Below are 23171 nucleotides of genomic sequence, written 5' to 3'. Positions count from 1 at the left end.
AGGGGCCAGTATTTAGGTGAACTATGATTGCACCATCTCTGTGTGTGCAGCTTCTCCATGTCACCTTCAGCCAGGCATGGCCAATTGGGCTGCCTGTGGGTGCGGGCGGTGTCCCACCTTCATGTACACTGATACACCACGCTGTGTGGCAACATTGTGCAGGACACATGCAGCCATAATTATTTGACAGACTACTGGTGATGCATACAGTAACAACCCACCAGAGTGGTCAAGAGCGCGGAACTGTGACTTTAGCACTCCGAATGTGTGCTCAACTATGCCCTGAGTAGCTATATGTGCAGTATTATACTGCACCTGAACTGGTGTTGTGGGGTTCCTGATGGGTGTCATCATGAATATAGTCAGCGTGTAGGCACTGCCCCCTGTAAATGTCGACATGGTTGCTATTGTCATTTTTTGGCAGTGTCTAATGTTCAGTGTGTGACATGCATGCATGTGCATGAGTGTTCATACTCACCAATGAGCTATGTGTTGCCATGTTTTCCAGCTACCAGGGCCCAGTGCAGTGGTGGCATATGGAAGATGTTGCTGCCTGGGAAATTAGCATAGACCTCCATGAAGATTCCCTTGGCATCTCACATGACCTACACATTAATGGAGTGCCAGGGCTTTCTGTTCCTGAATATGTGCCCTGTCAATCTGGGCGGCTGTAGCACTACATGGGTGAAATCTATGGCACCTAGTACCTGGGGAAAGCATGCCACTGCACAGAACTCCTGCATGACTATCTGCCTTTCTGCCAGTGTTCGGGGCATACATATGTGCCTGCACACACATGCACGTGATGTTATACAGGACAGCACCTGATGTAGACAGCGTGACTGGGTGGCCTGTGATATCCCACCAACTACTGCAGTGGTTCACTGAAAGGACCCGGTGGCAAGGAAATGTAGTGAAGTGAGCACTTTTTCTACGAGGTAAGGGCCTGGGAGAAGATAGTGTGTGAATTTAGGTAATCTTCCCACTTGGTGACAAGGTCTACGATTGCCATAGACATTGACATAGATTGATCATTGGGCATCCCAAAAAGAGTGGTGCGTGTTGCGAAGATCCGGGCCCTGGGCATCCACCTCCTCCTGCGGTGTCTGTGCACAATGGCTCCTAGTACTTCTGGAGTCATCGTGGCTGTAGACTTTGGTTTGGTGTTTATTGCATGGTTTATATACATTTGTTCCTTTGTTCGTTGACGTTTACACCTGCTATCATATGGCATATGGGTTCTGAGATTTTTATGTACTTTTTCATGACCCAACGTTCCGAGAATACAGTTATATTTGTGTGGTGATGGGTGTGCGATTGCTTTGCCATGTACGTCCCTTGACATGCCTACATTTTTGCGCGTGCTTCCTCATTCTGCATTTTATGCCCCCTATTTTGGTCGATGCGCAGGCCCGGCCCATACTCTGCGTGGAGTCTCGTGCAAGGCGCACGTCAACTCACACAGATATTCTGGCCCTGACGAACTCCACGCAAGTCCCAAGAAAGTCATGCGCAGTCAGTTCCATGAATCGACAAATGCGGAAATGTGAACAGTTTGGCGCGCAAGTTCACTATTTTCCGTGCAAATAATTCCATGAATTAGGGCACCAGACCTTTCCACAATTAACTATCCATGCTAAAGGAAATGAGGAAACAAGAAACAAAGGAATGATTAATGATTACATACTCTCACAGTCCTCCCTTTTGCACTCCTTGTCCACCCATCCTTATTTCAAAACATGATCACAGATTTCATGCCCTGTTAAAATAATATTGGTTTCGTGAGAACAGAGTCAATGTAGAGTGACATTTATTAAGCCTCCAATACAAAAACGATACATTTATTTAGATCAGGGCGTCAATTTCCAGTTGCAGTTTATTGTCAGTGTCAACAATGAACATTGGGCACGTGGTTCTCTGGGTACCAGGAAGTTTAGCAGCAGTATAGACGTTAATTGACCCTTGATTAGAGCAGTTTCAGAAACAGCAGCAGAGCACAACAACCAATATTATTTTATATATATATATATTTATGGCAGCTCCAAAGGAGATTTTTGATACCTTCCATAGCTATACACTGTGTATCCAAAGCAGTGTACATGGTGGCAGAGCAGTATGTTGTTTCAAAGACTTTCCTCTCAGTGTCAAAAATAGTTTCTAGTAAATATAAATGAAATAGCCCAGGCATTTGTAGAGTCCTCAGAGTAGATATAAGTGTGTGGATTAGATTGATGAAGAAGGAGCAATGTTTTCTTTCATTTGTCAGAGAAACCAAGCGCACATGTCAATTTCTGTTCACGTCAAACAGAAACAGCTTTATTCGTTGACTTTCAAAGCAAGGAAGCAGCATCCTAATTCTCCCAGGAATGGACCACTCTAACCTAACCTGCCCAGAACCCTCAACTTTCTAAGTCAATAGTCACCTGACCGAATTGAAACCAAAGAACATTCTGAAATCCATCACTAAGCCTTCCGGCTGTTGCATCAGGCCTCCCACCAATGCAACAAATCCTTTCATTAGAATGTAGTCCTTCCACTGTGTCCACTTCGGTTACCACGTCATATGACAACTTCCTGTCCTGTGATTCATGCAATGCAGAGGAGCGAAGGCACACAACACACCAGGGCAACTTCAGCTCTCTCATGAGCAGTCTGTTGTTGATACCGGATCATACTAGTCTGAGCCATAATGTGGCATAAAACGACCTTGGCTCCAATTTCTACTGAACAACACTTTTCCAGTTCTGTCATTTGTGCCCGCTCATCGTTCTCTCATAACAAGGAAGTGCAAAACCTCTCCTTTCCCCCACGCATTTATCAAAGAGGTATATGGGAGATACAAGTTGCATAGTTCTAACTAAGTAATTTGAGCAAAGTTTCTGCTTCTCTTGTGTATTCAGCTGGTCACCAACACCATTGATTATTTCATTACCAACACCTCTTCTTCTCAGCACTGTTTTGGGTTTTGTGTTCCATTTTGCTCTTTCATGAACTGTGCACAGAATAATTCTTTTTAGGCAAACTACTATATTAAATGAGTCTCATAGCGCAATTGTATCATATTTTACAACTCAAAAGTGACTTTAAAGTGCCACTTCAAACTCGCACAAGTCAACAAGTTCCACATTTCCTTTACATTTTTCTTGACTTTGGCTAAACACCCATTAAGACCACATCCTCTAATGTTGCATAGCATGCACTGACTGTTTTTCCATCCTTCCACTGCCCACTGCAAGTAGCTTGATTTTACAGCTGGTGTCCTAATCCATAACTGCATCCTCAGCTATGATGTCTAGTCTAATTATAAAGTTGCAGGAAATAAATAACCTGAACTTCACATGCCAATGCTCCTTGCCCCACAGCCTGCACACAGGTCTAATGTCAAGTCACATATAAATAAAGTGAAGATGGTGCAGGTTATGGTCACAGTCATGAATATGTTAGAGTTGAGCCCCAAAATGAGTCATTAAATGGTATCCTGTCCATTAAAGCACAATTTGAGATTATGTACCATGTTTAGTGCTTGGTGTGGGTACTTATCAGCCTTTTTCTGGACAAGATATTATTATTTATTGTCTAGTTGTTTAATGATTTAGCTCTCAGACAGAGGTTGCTTTCTGAAATAGAAAGAAAAATACATCAATAGGGGATCCGGATTGCCAAAAGTCTCATGCCAGCAGAAGGTGCAACGTTTTTCTTTTTTTTTTTGGTGATGCATCATGTCTCCAACCATGGAGAAGGTATCCAACCATTCAGAGGGTTGGGGAAGGTCTCCAGCCATTTGGTTTCACCAATTGCCAACAGCACCCATTCCCTGCACTTGTCAGCTCCTCCACAACCATCCTAGTCCTGGCCATAAAGCCCCAATAGGGCCTCAACCAGCAGGTGTTAGAGTTAGTTGGCTTAAAGTTGGGGTTTATGGGGTTGCACAGGTGAATTCACTAGTAGTGCACAGTTGACCTCACTGAATCAAGTGCATTTTAAGGCATGCAGTCCTTTAGGGTTAGCTCCACGTTATCGGTAATTGGTGATATGAAAACAAATTTTGAATTTGTCAACCTTCCTTATGTTGATATGCAAGATAACATTGTGCTCAAAAATACATCATCCAATGTATACAGTGCTGGGCTACTGAAAGACCAGAAACTGGAACATTCCAACTTCCCTTTTTTTTTTTTTATTTGTTTATTTATAAAGTTTACACATATATAATCAATCAAACAATCAGAACAATAAATACTCAGCAAAAATATACAGAATAACAGAATATTATATATACATAACTTGCAATAAATCAGTAAATACTGAGAAAGTCATCCCACACCTTTCCGTACAACCTCAACTTCTCTTGCCTCTTGTAAACCACCCTTTCCACGGATGCAAGGGCAGACATGTCCTCCACCCAATCATCAAGAGAAGGCGCATTCCGCGACTTCCAGCCCCTGAGGACCAACTTTTTACCCAGACAAGCTCCACGGAGTAAAAACTTTTTCCGTGACACAGAGAGATCATCCAGCAAATCTCCACCTCCCAAAATCATTGTCATAAAATCCAATTCAACATCCAAATTCAAAACACGCAGACAGGCACCACAAACATCGTGCCAAAATCCCCGTACACGCACACATTCCCACAACAGATGTTCCAGACTTCCCTGTCCATTCCCACAACACCAGCATTCATCCGAGTCCATCAGCCCCCTCTTAAACATTCGCTCTGGGCTCCAAAACACTCTATTGAGGATCTTTATCTGTCTTGACCGTTCCACCATATCAATTGCACAGAGTTTAACATTCGCACACATATCCAACCACATCTCAGGCGAAATCTCACACCCTAACCTCCTTCCCCATTCATCTCTCAAATTTGAATTTTCCTTATAAGCAGACACAATACAATTATATATTCTGCTAGCAATGGAACAACCACCTGGCTCCCTCTCCATAAGATAGAGATTCACCATTGAACTTCCTAGCTCCGCCATATCACCGATACATCTTTTCAATTTCCTGAAGTCTTCAGTTCTGAAATTATCAATGTGAAACTTTGCTCGTAACTCACGTTCCCCAATCCACCCTCCATCCACCAGAACATCATCAATCCAGAGCACCCCGCCTAGAAACCAATCCGGCCAGAATAAAGACCTGCCCCCGATAGCAATCAATGGGTTCAACCAAATGGATGAGTGAATGGTCTTTGAAGCAACCAAGCCCAACAATTCATGAACCTGTCTCCACGTCTCTCTCAGAAAAACCGTCAAAGGCGATTTATTACATGACTTGTTTGTCGCTGTGAGAATAGCCCTTGGAGGGAGCGGACCCAACATACTTGCCTCTGCAATTACCCATTTATCAGGCAAATCCATCAAAAAAGGCACAATAAAATGACTTGAAAAGGCTAAATGATATGCCCTGAAGTTCGGTACTCCCAGACCACCTTTTTCTACTGGCAACTGAAGTTTCCACAATTTAAGCCTAGGCGGCTTATTATCCCACAGGAATGACTGCAACAAACCATCAATTTTTTTCCAGTAATGTTGACCAATTTTCATCGGAAGCATACCTAGAACAAAATTAATCTTTGGAGCTGCATTCATTTTGATAGCGTTCACCTTGCCCCATAGGGTCAAATGAAGCAAAGACCACCTCAAGATGCTCATTTTCAAGTCAGTACATACCTCATTCATGTTTACCACAACCATCTCATCCACCAGTGGGGTTAGCCATATACCCAAGTATTTCAGTTTCCTTTCACACCATTGAAACCCAATCCCAGTAATCAAGTTCTTGTCACAATATCCTGAAATTGGCAACACCTCAGATTTAGACCAGTTAACCTTAAATCCAACCACCGCATGAAATCCTTCCAAAACATTCAGCAAGGCCGGAAGGGACACTGTTAAATTCCGTAACAACAAAAGTAGGTCATCCGCATAAAACCACAACTTTTGGTCAGCACCATGAAAACTCAGACCCTGTATCCCCACGTCACTCCTTAAGGCAATCGCCAATGGTTCCATGGCCAAAACAAATATCAGGGGGGATAAAGGACATCCCTGTCTCGTACCCCTCCATAGCACAAAGGAATCTGACAATTGCCCTTTAGTTCTGACAGCGGCAGTCAGACAAGCATAAAGCAAGACGATCCATGAAATAAACTCCTTTCCCAAATTCATAGCACGCAATACTGAAAAAAGATAGTTCCAATCAACACGATCAAACGCTTTCTCCGCGTCCAAGGAAAGCACTGCAACATCATCATCCATATCCTGTGCATGTGTCATCAACAACAATAAGTTCCTAATATTGCTAGATGTCCTCCGGCCATGAACAAAGCCCGACTGATTAGTGTGCACTAACTTCACAAGAAGATTCTGCAAACGAAGGGCCAATAGTTTCGCAAGGATCTTATTATCAGTATTAATCAAACTGATCGGACGGTAATTCGAAGTCAAACCACCATCTTTACCCTTTTTCAGAAAAACTGATATAATGGCATGACTAGTAGAAGCAGGAAGCAAACCTCCCACCCTGGATTCTATGAACATATCCCGCATAAGTTCTACCACTGAATCAGGTAAGATTTTATAAAATCCAGCAGGCAGACCATCCGGACCCGGAGACTTGACCGAGTTCAACATCCCAATCGCAGTTTTCAATTCATCCACAGTCAAAGCCTCACTCAGCATTGCATTTTCCAAATCATTCACTCTAGGTATCTCCAATCCATCAAAAAAGGAACCATTCAATCCATTGACACCCAACTCACTTTGATAGAGTTTCATATAATACTCCTTAAAAGTCTCATTAATCAATTTCGGGTCACAAGTCACCTGACCATTCTCTCTATTAATAGAAGTGATAGATCTTTCTGATTGCTGTTGTCTTAATCTATAGGCAAGCCAGCGATCGCACTTTTCACCATATTCAAAATACGAACATTTCAATTTAAACAAATCCTTCTCAGACCTTATTTTCAAAGTTTCATTCAATTCTCTCTGTAGTTCCCTCAATCTTCTCTTTTTTTCTATGTTCCCAGAATCATTAATCATCTCCGGTGAAAGTTGCTTAATACTTTGTTCCAAATCCATACTTATGTCCACCATACATTTCTTCCTGCTACTGGAGAAACCTAGAATTAAGCCAACTTCCTGATGCTGTCATGATTTACATTAAGCCCATGGGAAACACGTATAGCAAGAGGCACTGTGCAGGGCTACTAGAAGGCCTGTCATAGGCAGCAGCATTTTTCAACCTTTCGGATGCACTGCTGCAAGAATTCACACAGCTATGCGTTCTGCAACAAAACTATAGACCTAGAATCATAATCTGTACCCTTTAAATTGCCATGTGCAGTGCTGCTAGATAGCATGTACCCAGAAACAGCATCTTCCAAGATGCACTGTGCTAACCTACTAGAAAACCTGGAACCAGAATGTGAACTTTTCAAGATGTCAATATATTTTGTGTAGGGGCGTGGGTTACCGCCGACAAGAATGGTCGCTTGACTGCACAGCTCCTGCTCCCTGAGAGTTAGGAACTAATGGTACAAAGCTCCTGAATTATCATTTAAGATTTCTGCCGGGGTGGAGGTGTGTTTTGGCCTCCTTTTCTTGCTTAGCTTTCCACCCCTGCTATACTATTTGCCAACATGAATTGGCGTGGCTGTTTCCTGTTAGCCACGTTGTTACTCATAGTTGAAAATTGCTTTTCCTTATGGATGAATTTCATGTTGCATTGTTTGTCTCTCCCATTACCTTATGTGTATCTCCCGTGTTATTGTTTATGCAGCATCATCAGCCTATCTATGGTCAGCATACCACAATTACTTTATTGTCATAATAGCATCTAATATGAGCCTGTATATTTTGAATGTTAAAGATTTTGTTTTTTATTTATACCTAATTCTGTGACATGCCATTTCATATACATTCCTTGAGCATAAAGGGTCTACACACTCCAATTAAAAGACAGAAGGTTTTGTCCTATTTAAATAAAACCAAACCATTGATTGCGTGCATTCAGGAAATGCATCTTTCACAGGCAGAGGCTGCTAAACTTAAACGTTTCTGGGTGGGACAAGGTTTTTCAAGTGCTGTACTTGGCAAGAAGAATGGGGTATTAACGATGATCAACAAGGTGCTCAAACGTAAAGTTATTAAGACTGATTCTGATGATTTGGGAAGGTGGATATTAGTAAAAATCTTGATTGAATCAATAGACTATAATATCCTCAATGTATATTGTCCTACTTCCCCAGATCCTTCCTTTTGGCTGTCATTAAGAAACTATCTTATTAAATATAATTCGCACAATTTAATAGTTTGTGGCGACTGTAATTAAGTTATTGGCCCCTTTTCTCGATAGAAAAACCTGTGTGTTCTCTAAATATACAAGACTGCATAAGCAATTTCTGAATTTCATATCAGAAATGTGCCTTATTGATGCATGGCGCATGACCCATCGTTCTGATTTAGAGTACATATTTTTCTTTAACCCCACAATACCTTTTCTAGAATAGACTATATGCTCCTCTCCAGACCATGTCATATGTTGTTCTAAGTGCCAGTATAAATTGTATTTCATTATTGGATCATGCCCCAGTTCATATCCAGCTAGCAATTATACAAAATAACCAGAAATTTAATAGATGGAGATTTAATTCTGCTCTATTGAAGGATAAGTCATTTGCGCCTTTTATAAATGAAACACATAGCAATTTCTTTACTGAAAACAACAGTCAAGATACATTCATTGTTAATAACTGGGATTACTATAAAGCTGTATTTAGAGTCCAAATTATATCATTCATCGCTATGAAAAAGAAAAAAATCCAAGCAAGAAACAGATGTAATTTTAAACCAATTAAAATCCCTCAAATCGCAATACTCACATAGCCATACTCCCTCCATCTATAGAAATAAAAATGTAAATGTTCGTTTGTTCAAAATCTTAAATCTCTGAAAGTTCTTCACCGATTGCTTTGAAATTTTGACACAACGTTGCATTTGAATAGGCGCGCGTTTTTATATACCTGCTATACATAGATGTCACACCTGTGACAGGTAAAAACATGCTTTTTTTGGGGTACAGTGCCATCTGTTGGACGTAAAAGCAACACACGCTATACTAAACATTTTACTGCAAAAGCGCCATCTGTTGGACGTAAAAGCAACACACACTGGCTCAAATACACGTGCCGAGGATGGAACAGAGCGACGTGCAGCCAGACTTTAGGATGCACGGTTGCGAGCAAGGCAATCACGTTCTGCAACTTCAGATCTGCTTCGAATGCGACAGGCTGAGAGTGGCTGAGCAGATCAGCATCAAACACGACTCCGTGCTGAGCAATCACGCGATTAAAATCGCCTTGCATTACGGTACAATCCAGCTGATGATTATAGTTTGAGCCGGCATGTTCTCATCACCACCATGACTGAAGTGTGTCCTTATTGGAAGGGTCTGAAATTTGATGGAGAAACGAAAGGAATGTGTTGCGCCTCTGGGAAAATTAAACTGCTTCAACTTGGAGAACCGCCAGAGCCATTACAAAATACCCACAGCATTGTGAAATTAAACATATTACAAACGTGCTCTTTCTCTTTTCTTTCTTTTCCATTTAACCAGACTGAGCCACAGCTACGCGTGACCGGGGACAGCTAGTCCTTAATGATATCATTTGACTAAGACTTCAATACAACAAAATTATTTCAGATTGCTTGAGTGCAAACATTTTAAAATAAAAGGCAAAGATATGGCAATTTTCAAATAAAACTAATACGTCACTTGCATCATATCTTAAAATTAAAAAAGAAAAAACAAGAGTTGCAGTGATGAAAGATCAGATGGGTAATAGAACGTTTCTAGATAAGGATATAATCAATGTTTTCTTTAAATTCTATAAAAAATTATATTGTTCAGAGTCACAGCCTAATAACTCTCATAGCCAAGAATTCCTTTGGTAAATCTCACACTCTACATATCCTGACACAGATCTCAGAACATTGGATAACCCCATATCTCAAGATGAAATTCTTTTTGCAATTTGAGACCTTAAAAAAGGTAAAGCCCTGGGCCCTGACAGAGTTCCCATTGGTTTTTATGCACACTTTAATTATCTATTAGTGCCTAAAAATGAAGAACTTTTTTCACATTTCATCACAGTGAAAAAAGCTCAGGGGACTTTCTCAGAAGCCATGATAATTGTGTTTCCTAAACCTAACAAGGACCCAGAACTTCCCGAAAGCTACTGACAGATCTCCCTTATGCAGACTGTAAAATCTTTGCTAAGATTCTGGCAAATAGATTTCTCCCTTTCTTACCTAACTTGATTAAAAATGACCAGGTAGGGTATCTTAAAGGTAGATTATCCTCTTCTAATTTAAGATTATTCATCAATATTTTGGATGTTATCCATAATTCTAAAAATACATGTGCAGATGTTGCTCCCGATGTAGAAAAAGCATTTGATAGGATAGAATGGGATTATATGTTTAAAATTCTCAAGTGACATGGGATGCGTGAACCCTGTAAATTGACAAATGTCCTCATACTTTCCTCTATTTAGAGGCACACATCAAGGTTGCCCTTTGTCTCCTCTTCTTTTCATTTTGGCAATGTAACCTTTTCTAGAAGCAATTAGACGGGATAACAATATACAACGAATAGATGCTGGCGGAGTGCAAGTAAAAATTGCGGCGTATGTGGACGATATCCTTCTGTTCCTTAAAAATCCTGACACTAGTATACAATGTGCTGTTGGATATCATTTCATGGTTTTCATTAGCCTCTGGGTATAAACTTAACACTAATAAATCCGAAATACTACCTCTCAATATATACTGCACCAAACATCACATTCAAACGTTCAGCATGAAATGGTGTCCAATGAGATTTAAATATTTAGGTATTCATACTTCTTCATGTATTAAAGATATCATCAAGCAAAACACTAACACTTTACTATCCATAATCAAGGGTATAACCGATTCATGATCTCCCCTATATCTGTCCTCATGGGGTCGCATTGAGTCCATTAAAATGTTGATTTCTGCAATAGATTTATATCTTCTGTAAATTCTATCAGTCTCCCTGCCTTCCTCTTTGTTTAAAGCTATTTATTCATGTCTGACCACGTTCCTGTGGGGGAAGAAGCGGCACAGAATATCAATATGTAAACTTAAAAAATCTCCTGTAAAAGGTGGAGTAGGTTTTCCTGATTTAAAAACATATCATTCATCCTTTGTTTTGAAACAAACACAGATATGGTATACCACTTCAGACCATAACAATGTGCATGTATGGTTGATCCTGGAGAGAGCTATGGCGTCCCCTGTGTCACTCGTTGATAGTTATACTATTAAAGGGAAGAATAGATTTATCAAATGCACAAGTGTTATCTTCTCTACTCCTTACCTCAGAGCATATTGTCACGCTCACCTGGTCTCCACGGGGGCGTACTCGTGTCCGTAGGATGATGTCTGCACTGGTGTTGCGCTGGTTAAATGAGGGTGCTAGCCCACGTCTTCCCTTCGTTCTCACTTTCAGGAGACGTTTGCCTTGGTTTTTTCATAGGTGGGCTCTCCGTTCTGCACACTCTGGCAGGGGCGCGGATATACAGTCTTTCCAAGATCAAGTTACTTCACTGATCCGATGGAGGTTGCTGAATTGGAAGGACCGGAATAAGCAGGTAAGTCTCTATCCCAATTACTCCTTGGAATAGCTGCCTTAAGTCTTTCTCGCTCAAAAGTAACTAATAATCGTTCTTGTCTTTCAGGCGCAGAGTTGAGCGGCTTTCGGGTGATGGTTTGACTCTCCTGACAATGATGAGCAGGATTCCTGCCGGTGAGTATAGCGATGTGCGAGGCGCACTAATTGTTCTCTTTAATTAGCTTTCCTTTGCTGTGTGCGACTAACCTGCTTTGTCTTTTCTGTTCGGCAGGTGCGGCGCAAGTCCAGGAAGAGGATGAAAGAACCGCTCGACGGAGTTACTTGACGGTGTCGAGGTGCGGCGCAATTCAGGATGATGAAGAACTGCTCGATGGAGTTCCTGGAAGAAGCCGACCCCAGGTGAGTAGCTGCCCGAGAGGGTACCTTCTGTTCTGCTCTTCTACAGATGCGGCGGTCCGTGGGTAAGCAGAAGGCGAGGCCAGGATGTTGACTGCATGTAAGGCCTTCAATGCTTTAATAACTCCTGTTCTTCTCTTTTCACAGGTGCCAATGGATAGAAGACTCTGGGCGGGCGTGGCTGAAGGGAAGCAAGAGCTGAACTGACACGGTGAGCATTACGCTGCAGGAGTGCAGATTAACGCAAAGCGTGTTCAGTTTGCAGGGTGCGGTTTATATAGCCTTGCAAGTAGTTCCAGGCAAATAGTCCCCTTAACCGTATCCTGCCTCTTCAGGTAAAGTAGTCCCAAGCCACACCCTACACTGAATGGCTCAGCCTCCCAGAGCCGAGTATATAGACCATGTAGTTAACACCTACCATGAGCCTGGCACCAGCGGCGCCAGGACTGATTCCAGGTGAGCCTAGCTGGGGCCTGATAAGCCCCCAAGGATGCCAGAGTCAGGGATGGGCTCACCAGTTTCAGGGGTTTGGAGGCATGCACCATGACACATATTTGCATCATACTATTGTTAACTCTTCACATTTCATTTCACAATTTCTCTGGTTCAACCCCTCTGCATAAGTGAATGGCAAGTCTGTCTTTTGGAGGTCATGGCTCTCTAAGGGATTAAGTATGCGAATCAGTTATTTTTTCAGAGAGTGCTGTTGTCTTTTGATCAATTTGCTGCAAAGTTCTCTACTCCGGTTTCCTATTTGCAACAATATGCTATAATTATTAACACACTAATGGAAAACCTTGATATTTTATTACTTATCTCATCTGTTCCTCATAAAGATAGATTACAGCACAGGCAAAATCTTAATTGTAGTGCTTCCATGTTTTATGAGGTCTTATCTGCCGAAACATCTTCTGATCCTGTGTGGGGGTCACAAATTGCATGGCAGCACAAGTGTAACCTAAACAATGAAGAAAAGGCTTGCCCCTGGTTTGGAAAAGAATTCTCAGGTTACTTAATCAGCCAGCGTATGTCAAACCCTATATTCATTTCATCACAGTTTTCATGACTCCTACTAAACTCTTCAAGTGTAAAGTAGCTCAACATGACAGATGCTGGAGCTGTCTACATGCTAAAGGAACATGTTTATGGACTGTCAATTTGTGCTGATGTATTGGGAAAACGTGAGGAATGCAGTGAAACTAATATTCAAGATACAGCATGACTTCTGTCCTTCTACTAGGCAGTGCTCTTTTACGAGGCGCTTTAGAGAGTATTGCATGTCGTTTGTTTGACCTCTTCATTCTAGTTGCAATTCAAACTAGTTCAACCAATTGGAAAAACCTTGATTGCATTAATAATAACATTTGGTGGAATTCTATATGCAATATTCATAGACTAGAACAATGTAATGTCTCCTCCCTATTCTTGTACATAAGCATGAACTGAAGTGGAAGGTGTTCCTCGGCTTTTTATCTAATGCTGCTCCTAATTCCTAATGTACAGTACTTTGTCATAGTATCCTCTCCCTGTCTGCTCCCCCCTCCTGGTGTATATGTCTATTTTCTTTTGCTCTTTTTTATCTCTGAAATCTGTTGCTTTGCATCAAGTTTTATATGGTTATTTGGCTTTCATAAATTCCTATTACCAATACTTGGATCAATCTGCATTAGCTGTTATATCATCATTTGTTGGATGCACTGTTTTTGCTTATTGCCTTGTATTAGATTTTTCTAATAAAACCCCTTTAAAAAAAAAAGAATATATTTTGTGTATTATCTGTAGGCCCGTTCATATCTCTCCCTCACTAGCTGGTAAAGGCCCGGATTGATGAAGCCCTGCAGAATGCCTTGCAGTCAGAAGCTCATTCTCCCAAAATGTACCTTTATGAGCTACTGGAAGATGGGGAACCGGCATCTGCATGTTTTTATCTTCCTGATTCTTTGATGCTAAATACCTTGCATTTTAAAAAAAAAGGTTTTGGTAAAATACTCTTTGCTGAGCTATTAAAAGACCTGACATTGGAATGTGCATTTTTAAACCTTACTGATGCAGTGATGCTGGATGCCATGCCTCCTGCAATAATACACTCTGCTGAGCTCCTGGAATCACTGCAATTAGAATATGTAGTGTTGGGCCTGTCTGTTGCAGTGCTTCAGGATCCTTTGCAGCCATAAACTATATCCACCCCATGGCATTGGAGTAGACAAGAAGAAGACCTAGAGAGAGCAGGAATTTTCAGCCTTCATGGTGGTTCCATGATGGATAGTTGCCATACAAAATCTGCGCTACTGAAACACCTGGCAATGTCAAATGCACACTACAACCTTACTGGTGCATGTTTTAATGTGGTCAAAGTCTATGCTTCATAAGATGTGCTGTACTGTGCTGAGCTACTCGGTGACCAGGAATGAGAATGAGATCTTTGTGTACCCTCCTGACGCTTTGATAATGAATACCTTGCTGGCAGATGATAGATCTCTCCAGACACGCTGTCCTGAGTGACTGGAAAGCGTGGCCTGTGTGCTCTGATCTGGATATGCTGCATCCAGGCATAGTGAAAAGCAGACAGGACAGGCCGGGGAAATTCCACATCCAATAATGGAAGAGTCCAAAAATTCGAAAAAGACCTGTTTTTTTCATAATCCATTTGAAACAGGGGCAGCGATAAACATCAAAAATCTCCAAGCGCGTACCATTCCTACACTTGACAAAGGGTCATAAACTCAAAATACGTCACACATGACGTTTCATCATATTCTAGATACCAGATATCCATGAGGTGGTGGGATTGGCTAAGGGAATCATCTAAGTATATTTTCCATAGGGGTTAGTATTTTCATTTGTTACAGTCTCTCTGGTGGCTCCACCCAAGACCAGCTCCTAAATTGATGCAGGTGAATACATGTCATCTTTATACAATTTCATTGGCTGGCGCAATAATAAATGGAGTACCGTCATTGGAGGATAGGGATTGGTTAGTATTGAATTTCTCAGCTTGGCAATTTGGAAGGTTATCAGCACATGAGCAGCAACAGTAGGCAGACGGAGCAGCACCAAGGTTCTGCTCCTCACAATTCGGTTACGATCTCTGATTCTCTAAGCCTCAAGCCAGGACTTGGCATATCTTGTATCTCTGTAGAACTCGATGGGAACGAAGGCCTCAGTCTGACTGTTCCTGGACCAGCCATTCTTCTGCACCTGGCGGTCACGCGTGTGGAGACCACATTTTGGATTATTCTGCTCAGCATTTACTAGGTTTTTAGCCCTTATTAATATGGGTGTCTTTAACATTTATGACCGCTAGAGACTTGTTCAAGCTACTTTCCTCCCAATATTAAGCCTGAGTCAATGGGAATTTGACCTTCCAGCATTATTTGTTTGTTTACTTAATCTGAGACAAATGTGCCTCAAGCTTGGGAACTGGGGTCGTCTGTTCTCTTGGATTCCAATCCAAACCTTTCTTTCAACAGTAACCTTGGCAAGGGATGTGCAGTTATTGTCTGGGCTGTTAAGATCTGGCTCTTCTGCTAATTCAGCAAATCAGGCCCCCCTGCAGCTCTGAGGTTTTTTGATGTCTCCCATTCACTGAAACATAGTTGCACCATCCTTCTTAATTAACAAAGACTTCCATTCTTGTTGCGTTTCTGCGTTAAGCAAGCTTTATATCTATTCTTATGCATCTTGCGTTTCAGCATATATGTGAAACATATGTTTTCTAGTGTCTATTGCATGCAAGCATATTCTTCATGTCTAAATGCAGTTTGACCTATTGTTTGAGTATCTTCATGGTGGTTGCGTATCTGCTTTGTGTCTAATTTGCCTACATGTGTCAGTTCCAGCAGGGACGTCATTTGCCTTCATCATTTGGTTACAGCATGTTAATATCCTCAATAGCCTGCAAATTCAGTTCCTCTTCGATCCCTCCCGCATAGGGTCTGTAGGGTTGCCTCAATGAGCAGCGCCTCTCACATTTGCCGTATGGCGGCAGGGAGGAGGCAGATGCTATAAGTGATGCACACCTTGCTCTTCTATAAAATCGTGACAGGGAGGGCCGACGTGATGAATGACACATTCATTTGTCTCTCTTCAAACATTCCTGATGCAATGCCGCCTGTTACAATGAAGCCAAACTCAAAATCTCATTAGATTCACTGCTATGACCTTCTGGGAGATTTGGGACTCTAATTTGCTCTTTTCAAACAATGTGTAAATGTCATGCAGCCGTAATTTACATCCACCAATATTTACTGCACTAAGCAACAGAAATACCTGGAAGTAGAACCTGCACTGATCGCTTTTACGGATGTTGTTATGGTGGATACCGTTTGGCCAGAAACCCGACATCTCAAGGAGCATTGCGGTGGCTTAGGTTGGAAGGCCTGAGTGTGTCATCTTCAAAGGTCAACTTTCTGATGCAGTGCAACTGAAAGACCTGGAACAAATATCTAGACTGTTCAACCTTGCGGAAGCATTGATGCTGGACACCTTGCAGGCAGAATCGACATCCTTTAAAATGCACTGTGAGAAACTACTGGAATGCCTGGAGCCAGAACCTCTAATTGTCGCATTCTCCGGTGCAGAACTGCATGATACCCTGCAGGTAGAAACTACAGATCATAAGTAGCACTGTGCTTGGCAACTGGGTGAACTGCAATTATTGGAAATTGTTCTTATCAACTTTTCTGATGCTTGATAGCTTGGAGCCAGAAACAGGATCTCCCATACTGAGCAAGTTGAAAACCTGGAACTGGACTTTTCAACCTTCCTGGTGCAGTGCTGCTGGAAACTTCCCAAAGATATAGTGCACTGAATTTCTGGAATCCCTGGAGCTGAATCTGCACTTTTCAGCCTTTCAGATCGTGAGATGTTGCATCTCATCCAGTCATACATTCATCCTTCGAAGTGCCTAGTGGAAGACGTGGAAGCATAACATGAACATTTCTATTCTTTTGTTGCTGTGTTCCCGAATGCCAACAAATATATAGGCAATTGGATCACCAGCTGGGATATTGGAATAGGTTTCAACCTTCCTGGTGTTTTGATAGTGCATAACCTGTACACAGAAAATGAACTCCTAAAATGAAATGTCTTGAACAATTTGAAAACCTGGAACTGGAGTCCACAGAATCTATATTCCCAAAGATGAACTGTGGCAAGCTATGCTTTAAATATCATGGGGCCAAAAAGTACATTTTCAAGATGCGTTTTTCTGACCTAACGGAAAACATGGAACTGGAATTCAAGGTTGTTAACCTTCGTGATTCGGCTATGCTGACACCATGCATCCAGAATATGCATCACCCAAGAGGTACTGTGCTGAGCTGCTAGATTGTCCGGAACAGAAATATACACATTTCAAACTTTCATTTGTGATACTACAGGACAGCAGGCATCCACGTGCTACATCTCCCAAGATTCCCTGAGCTGATTAGCTGAAAGAACGGGGTCATGAATCAGTACTTTCTACCTTCCTGGTGCAGTGCTGCTAGATAGGGAGGTCGTTAAGGGACCCTCGCTGTGCTCAGGACCTTAACCTGGGTGGCAGGCCGTTACCTACAGGATGGGCCCGCCACCTCAGGGAATATCGCCTCACTGGGTGTTAGATTGATAGGGGTCAGTGTGAATCAGTAGTCACTATAGGGTACGTGTCATTGTGGAAGCTATCACGAGGTTAAGGGACAACAGCAGCTGGGAGACATGATGTTGACATGAGTCAGAGGAGGCACGGGCAAGTGGGGTGCAGATTTTATTGGACATGAAGGAGTCAGTGATGGGGCAGAATTCTTTGGTGGGGGCAAGAGGCAATGATTCCAGTGAGAGGTCTGCACCTGCTACAGCTCTAGTATTGAGCAAGCGCTCTGGATGTGGGCAGTCAGCTGAGAATGAAGGAAATGTTGCTGTACTTTTAGTCCAGGATTGTGGAGGTGGCCCCAGGAAGCGATGGGGCCTCAGCAGTAATGGGCAGCTACTTGGCAATTCTGTAAGAGGGCAAAGGCTTGGGGTAGAGGTCAATTGCAGTTTCACCTCCTGCCGTCCTCTGTGTCAGTAGGACCCATAAATCATGATGCTGCTTCAGGTACTTCAGGTAGGCCATTGGAGACCATTGACCACAGGCTGAAGGCAAGCAAGCAGCTTACCACATGGGTAGAGCTTACTTTCTGAGGGAAGGTTGGTGCCTCCTGCCCTTGGGGAGGGGGGATCCAGAGGTGCAAAAAACAGGCAAGGAATAAAACACATTGAAGATGAGAGGCTGAATGGAGCCATCCAAGGCTGCTGGCTCCCCGCCCTTCACCACCATTTTACTCCCACATTGCCTCACTGCCATATTATAGGGTTCGGAGTATAGTGGATAATTCTGCTGGAGGTACATCCTCCATCTTACCGCCATAACTCAGCATATTTGCTGCATGCTCTTACTGCTCATGGTAAATCCACTGAACATCCCAGTGGAGTGCTATGGACTCCAACAATGAGGAAATACACCGCCACACCAGTACTCGTAATCTCATAGTAATGCCAGTGCTTTGAGTGGTGGTATCGTTAAACAAGTGTGGGGGTAAATGAGGCCCATTGTGGCATTGTACTTGCATTTCTAATCGTTACCCCAGCATAATGACAAATTAAAGCTGGTCCTTAGCCTTGGTACAATCATAGGATTTGCAGAACCAGAGTTAACCAGGCTGTTGAGTTGGCTCTACAGCTACCACACCAGACCTGCTATAAAAGTAACCCCAGGCTGAAAGGTCTTACAAACCCTGTTATGCACATGAAACATCATGTTATGAAATGGCATGTCAACATGTTATGAGGTGTTATGATATGATATGTCATGTCATTCTATGTCATTTAACAATATGTCATGTTACAATAATATGATAATGATACAATAATAATATCAGGTTTCTATATAGTTGTTCATGCCAGGTTCTTCTAGCTTCTATGTGTTGTGATAATTGCTATTCTTATTATCAGTTTCAGTGGTACCCAATTCTTTGACATCTAAAGGATCAAGGGTTGATTTGGCCCAGACAGGACTCAAACTTGACATTTGCAGGCTAACCTCATAGCAGAAGAAATCCCTAACAGATATACCTTCTTCACAGATGATGATCTGTCATGACATGATGTGTCATGTCATATCATGGTTTGCCATGTATTGATATGCCCTGATTTGTCTTACCATGGTGTGTCATGATATGTCATGATATGTCATGCCATGATGTCATATCATTATATGTTATGTAAATGTATGGGTCTCATTACATGTTTGCCGGTATCCCGCCAGCATTACCGGCGGGATACCAGCAAACTGAAATACTGTTTCCATCACTTGGTCTGCACAAATTACCGGTAGATTCCAAGTGGCGGAAACATTGGTAAATGCCCATTCCATGGAATCCAATTGGACTCCATGGGGGGAATTACTGGTATCACTGGCACCGGAATTACCGGAACAGTAATCCACCACCCTACCGGCAAACTTTGTGTTTGCCGGTGCGGTAACGTGCCGGTATGCAGCAATACTGGCGCATTATTACTGCAAAAGCACACTTATAATGCGGTCCATTGCATTCCCAGTAAACCCGTGGTCCCGGGGTTTGGCACTCCCAGTATGCTAAATAGTTCTAATAAGCTTGTAGCTTGATATTTCAGTAAGCATGGCATTCCCATTAAATAGACAATTTGACATTCCTAGTAAGAACCTAGTTTGCCATTGCCAGCAAGCTTGACATTCCAAGTAAGCTCCCAGTTTTACAATACCAGTAAGATCCCATTTTTAAATTTACAGTAAGCTGCCAGTTTCACATTCCCACTAGGCTTCACAGTACGCAGAAGAGCAGAAGCCCGGGGCCATGTTGGCATAGCTACTGGCTGCATATAAGAGACCACTGTAGGTGGAATGCATCAGGTACTGCCGGGGAGGTCCCCTGTGTGCAAAGGAAGATATTGCAGCAGAATTTTGCACCTTTTATAGATGCCTCTATGGGTACAGATTCTTGCAGGACGTGGTGATCCTGCAATGCTACTTAGATTAGGTGGTATTGGGTGAAATCCCGGCTTCGGAAGGCTCTCAATTGCGAGATCTTCCTGGAGGAGGTCTTGGCTGTGATAAAGGAGCTATCGAGGTCCAGGTCCTGTGGGCCTGACAACCAGTCGGGGGAGTATTATAAAGGATTAGCCGGTATCCTGGGTCCCATCCTGTTGAGAGTTTATGCAGAGGCGCTTACCTTGGGGACTTTTGCCCACTCACTACAAGAGGCAAATACCATCCTGTTACATATGAAGAGGAAGCCGGCTAAGGAGTATGCATCCTATCGGCTAATCTCTTTAATCAATGTGGACAACAAGATCTTTGCCAAGATGCTGGCCTACCAACTTCTCCCTTTGATGCCTGGCTTTGTGCTGGGGAATCAGACTGGTTTTGTCCTTGGGAGGAACTCGACCTATGGGCTGTACCGTTCTTTCGGGGTCTTGGCGGCAGTGAAATCGGAGACTCAGACACCCGCAGTTTTTTGGGACGCCAAAAAGGCATTCAACAGAGTCAAATGGCTATACCTATTTGCAGTTCTCCAGAAACTTGGACTCAGTGCTTGCTTTCTCTCGTTGGTACCCCTACTGTATGTCAACCTGATGGCGAGGATTGTGGTGGGGTGGATAAGGTCTGAGAGCTTCGACATGGGGCGGGGAACACAGCAGGGCTGCTCGCTATCCCCGCTCTTCTTTGCCCTAGTGATGGAGCCACTTGTGGCATCCCTGCGAGAGAGGCCTATTCAACGGGGGCTACAGTTGGGACCACATAGGCTGATCATCTCTCTGTACACAGGTGATGTGGCGTGGTGTGCATCCTGGCCCGGCAATGTGGGGGGTGCCTAGATTCAGGTAATTCTCGGGCCTAAAGATTAACCATTGCAAATCGGTGATCTTTCCCCTAATGGATGGAAGGGATGAGTTTGAAGATGAGTTTGGCCTCAACTTGGAGTCCTCTGGGGTCCGGTAACTCAGGGTGGAGGTGTACCGCAGCCGCAAGGGTCTGTTTCATGATAACTACAGCCTGGTGATAGGGTCTCTCCAAGATGCGATAGCAAGGTGGCAGATGCTACCGCTCACTCTGCCGGGTCGAATCTCAATTGTAAAAATGGTTGTGCTCCCCAAACTTCTATACCTTTTTCTTAACGTACCACTATTTCTTTCTGGTGGATATTTCTTACGGCTGCGAGGGCTTGTTCTCGATTTGCTTTGGGCCGGGAAGATGGCGATGGTGGCGTATACCACTCTGACACAATCAAATGCCGGATTTGGAATGTTACTACTGGGTGGCGCAGGCACACTATCTAGCTCACTGGTACGCACTGATACGCCACTCAATTCATCCAGCCGCATGTGCAGGTGGAGAGAGCGCTTGCTGCCCCTGATCTGCTGCGCTCAGTGGTTCCTGTAACCTCTGGGGCTGCGCCCAGCTCCCTCGACATAGTAAAAATCACCTCCGCGATTTGGAGGAAGATCACGGGCAAGATGGGCGTTGGCTCCCTATACTCACCCCTACTTCCAGTTAGGCGTCGGGCAGGGCTGGCCATAACAGATGAGGGTGCCAATCTGCGGTGGGTGGAGAAGCTTGGCATTACTACCTTTGAAGACTTTTTCATCGACAATGTGTTTCTCTTTCTACAACAGTGAAAAGATATAGGGGGGAGCTCCACTCTGAATATCTTCATATAATTCCTGATGTGACATGTGTTTAAGGCACTGTTCCCCTTGTTCCTCCAACTGCCCCCATGTTGGCATTACTGCAGGGGATGATTTAGTCACAGGATGAGGGCTACCTGGTCTCGAGAATATATAGCAGCCTTATGGCAGATATTCCATGAGAGGGGAAAACGCTGAGGTGGCATCGGAAAACTATCTGGGCAGGGGTATATCGGATCGTGACTGGAAGTATGTGCTATGTTAAACCCAGAAAGGGTCCCCGAACTCTAAATTTAAACAAAATACACTTCAACTTTTTTCATCAGGTCTATCACACCCCGGCCATGCTCCACAGGCAGTTTCCTTCTACTCCAGACTTCTGCGCCAGGTGTGTGGTTGGTCCGACGGGATTTCTCACTTGGCCTGGGAGTGCACATAGGTTTCCCGTTTTTGGGTGGACGTTCTGGCAAGAATCCAAGAATCTCCTGATTATTGGTGAACATCTGTAGCTCGATCCTGTGGTGGCACTGCTGTGATGCACTAGGTCTCTGCCGGGTGGGCGGGGGCGGGGTTTAAGTGGCTTGCGGGCTTGCTACTGGTGGTAGCGCGCAGGAGGGTGGCTACGTCCTGGTGGAGGGGCCAACCACCCAGCGTGCAGGGGTGGCTGCTGGATGTGGCATATTGCCATAACATGGAAACAGGATTTATTCGTACTTTAGCATTACATGCCCGCAGGCAGAGGTCTGGGCTTCGTATGTGCAGTATTTGATCCCAGCAGTCGATCACGCATGATGTGTGGCGTGATGAACGATGCCCTTGTGATGGACTCTGGCGTTATATACTGTGTCCTGCTCAGGGTGGGTCACCGTTTGGCTTGAACCTCTTGTTTGTTTTTGTTGATGTTACAACATGAAAAATAAAGTATTTAAAAAACGAAGATATTACCAGTAAGCTTGCATTACAAGAATTACCTCAGTTTGACTTTTCCTGTAGGCTTTGCATTCCCAGTACGCACCAAGATTCACATTCCCAGGAAGCTCACAGTGTGGCATTTCCAGCAATATTTGTGTTTAACATGTAATTATTTATTTATTTATTTTTATATGTGCATTTGTAAAGCGCCTTAAGCCCGGGGGTAAACGCGCTATAAACAAGCACACAAAGCAAAACAAGAGACAAAAAGAGACAAAGCAGACTAGTGGGATATACGGTAAAACAGAAAAGAAGCAAATGTTAAAACATGGTCATAAATCAGCAATATGACCAGCTAAGAAGTTAATACAATAAAAACAATACATACATGAGCATTCCAACAAAGTCTATTAGTCCTCCTTCAGCTACCAGTCTCAAATTCGATGAGCCCTTTGGCAAATATTGTTACATGCAGGTTACTGGTCCCACATCCCACAAGCACATAGGGCC

Source organism: Ambystoma mexicanum, chromosome 8 (assembly GCF_040938575.1).
Source record: "Ambystoma mexicanum isolate Mex_15411 chromosome 8, UKY_AmexF1_1, whole genome shotgun sequence".
NCBI classification, from domain to species: domain Eukaryota; kingdom Metazoa; phylum Chordata; class Amphibia; order Caudata; family Ambystomatidae; genus Ambystoma; species Ambystoma mexicanum.
This window is presented reverse-complemented; position numbering follows the sequence as displayed.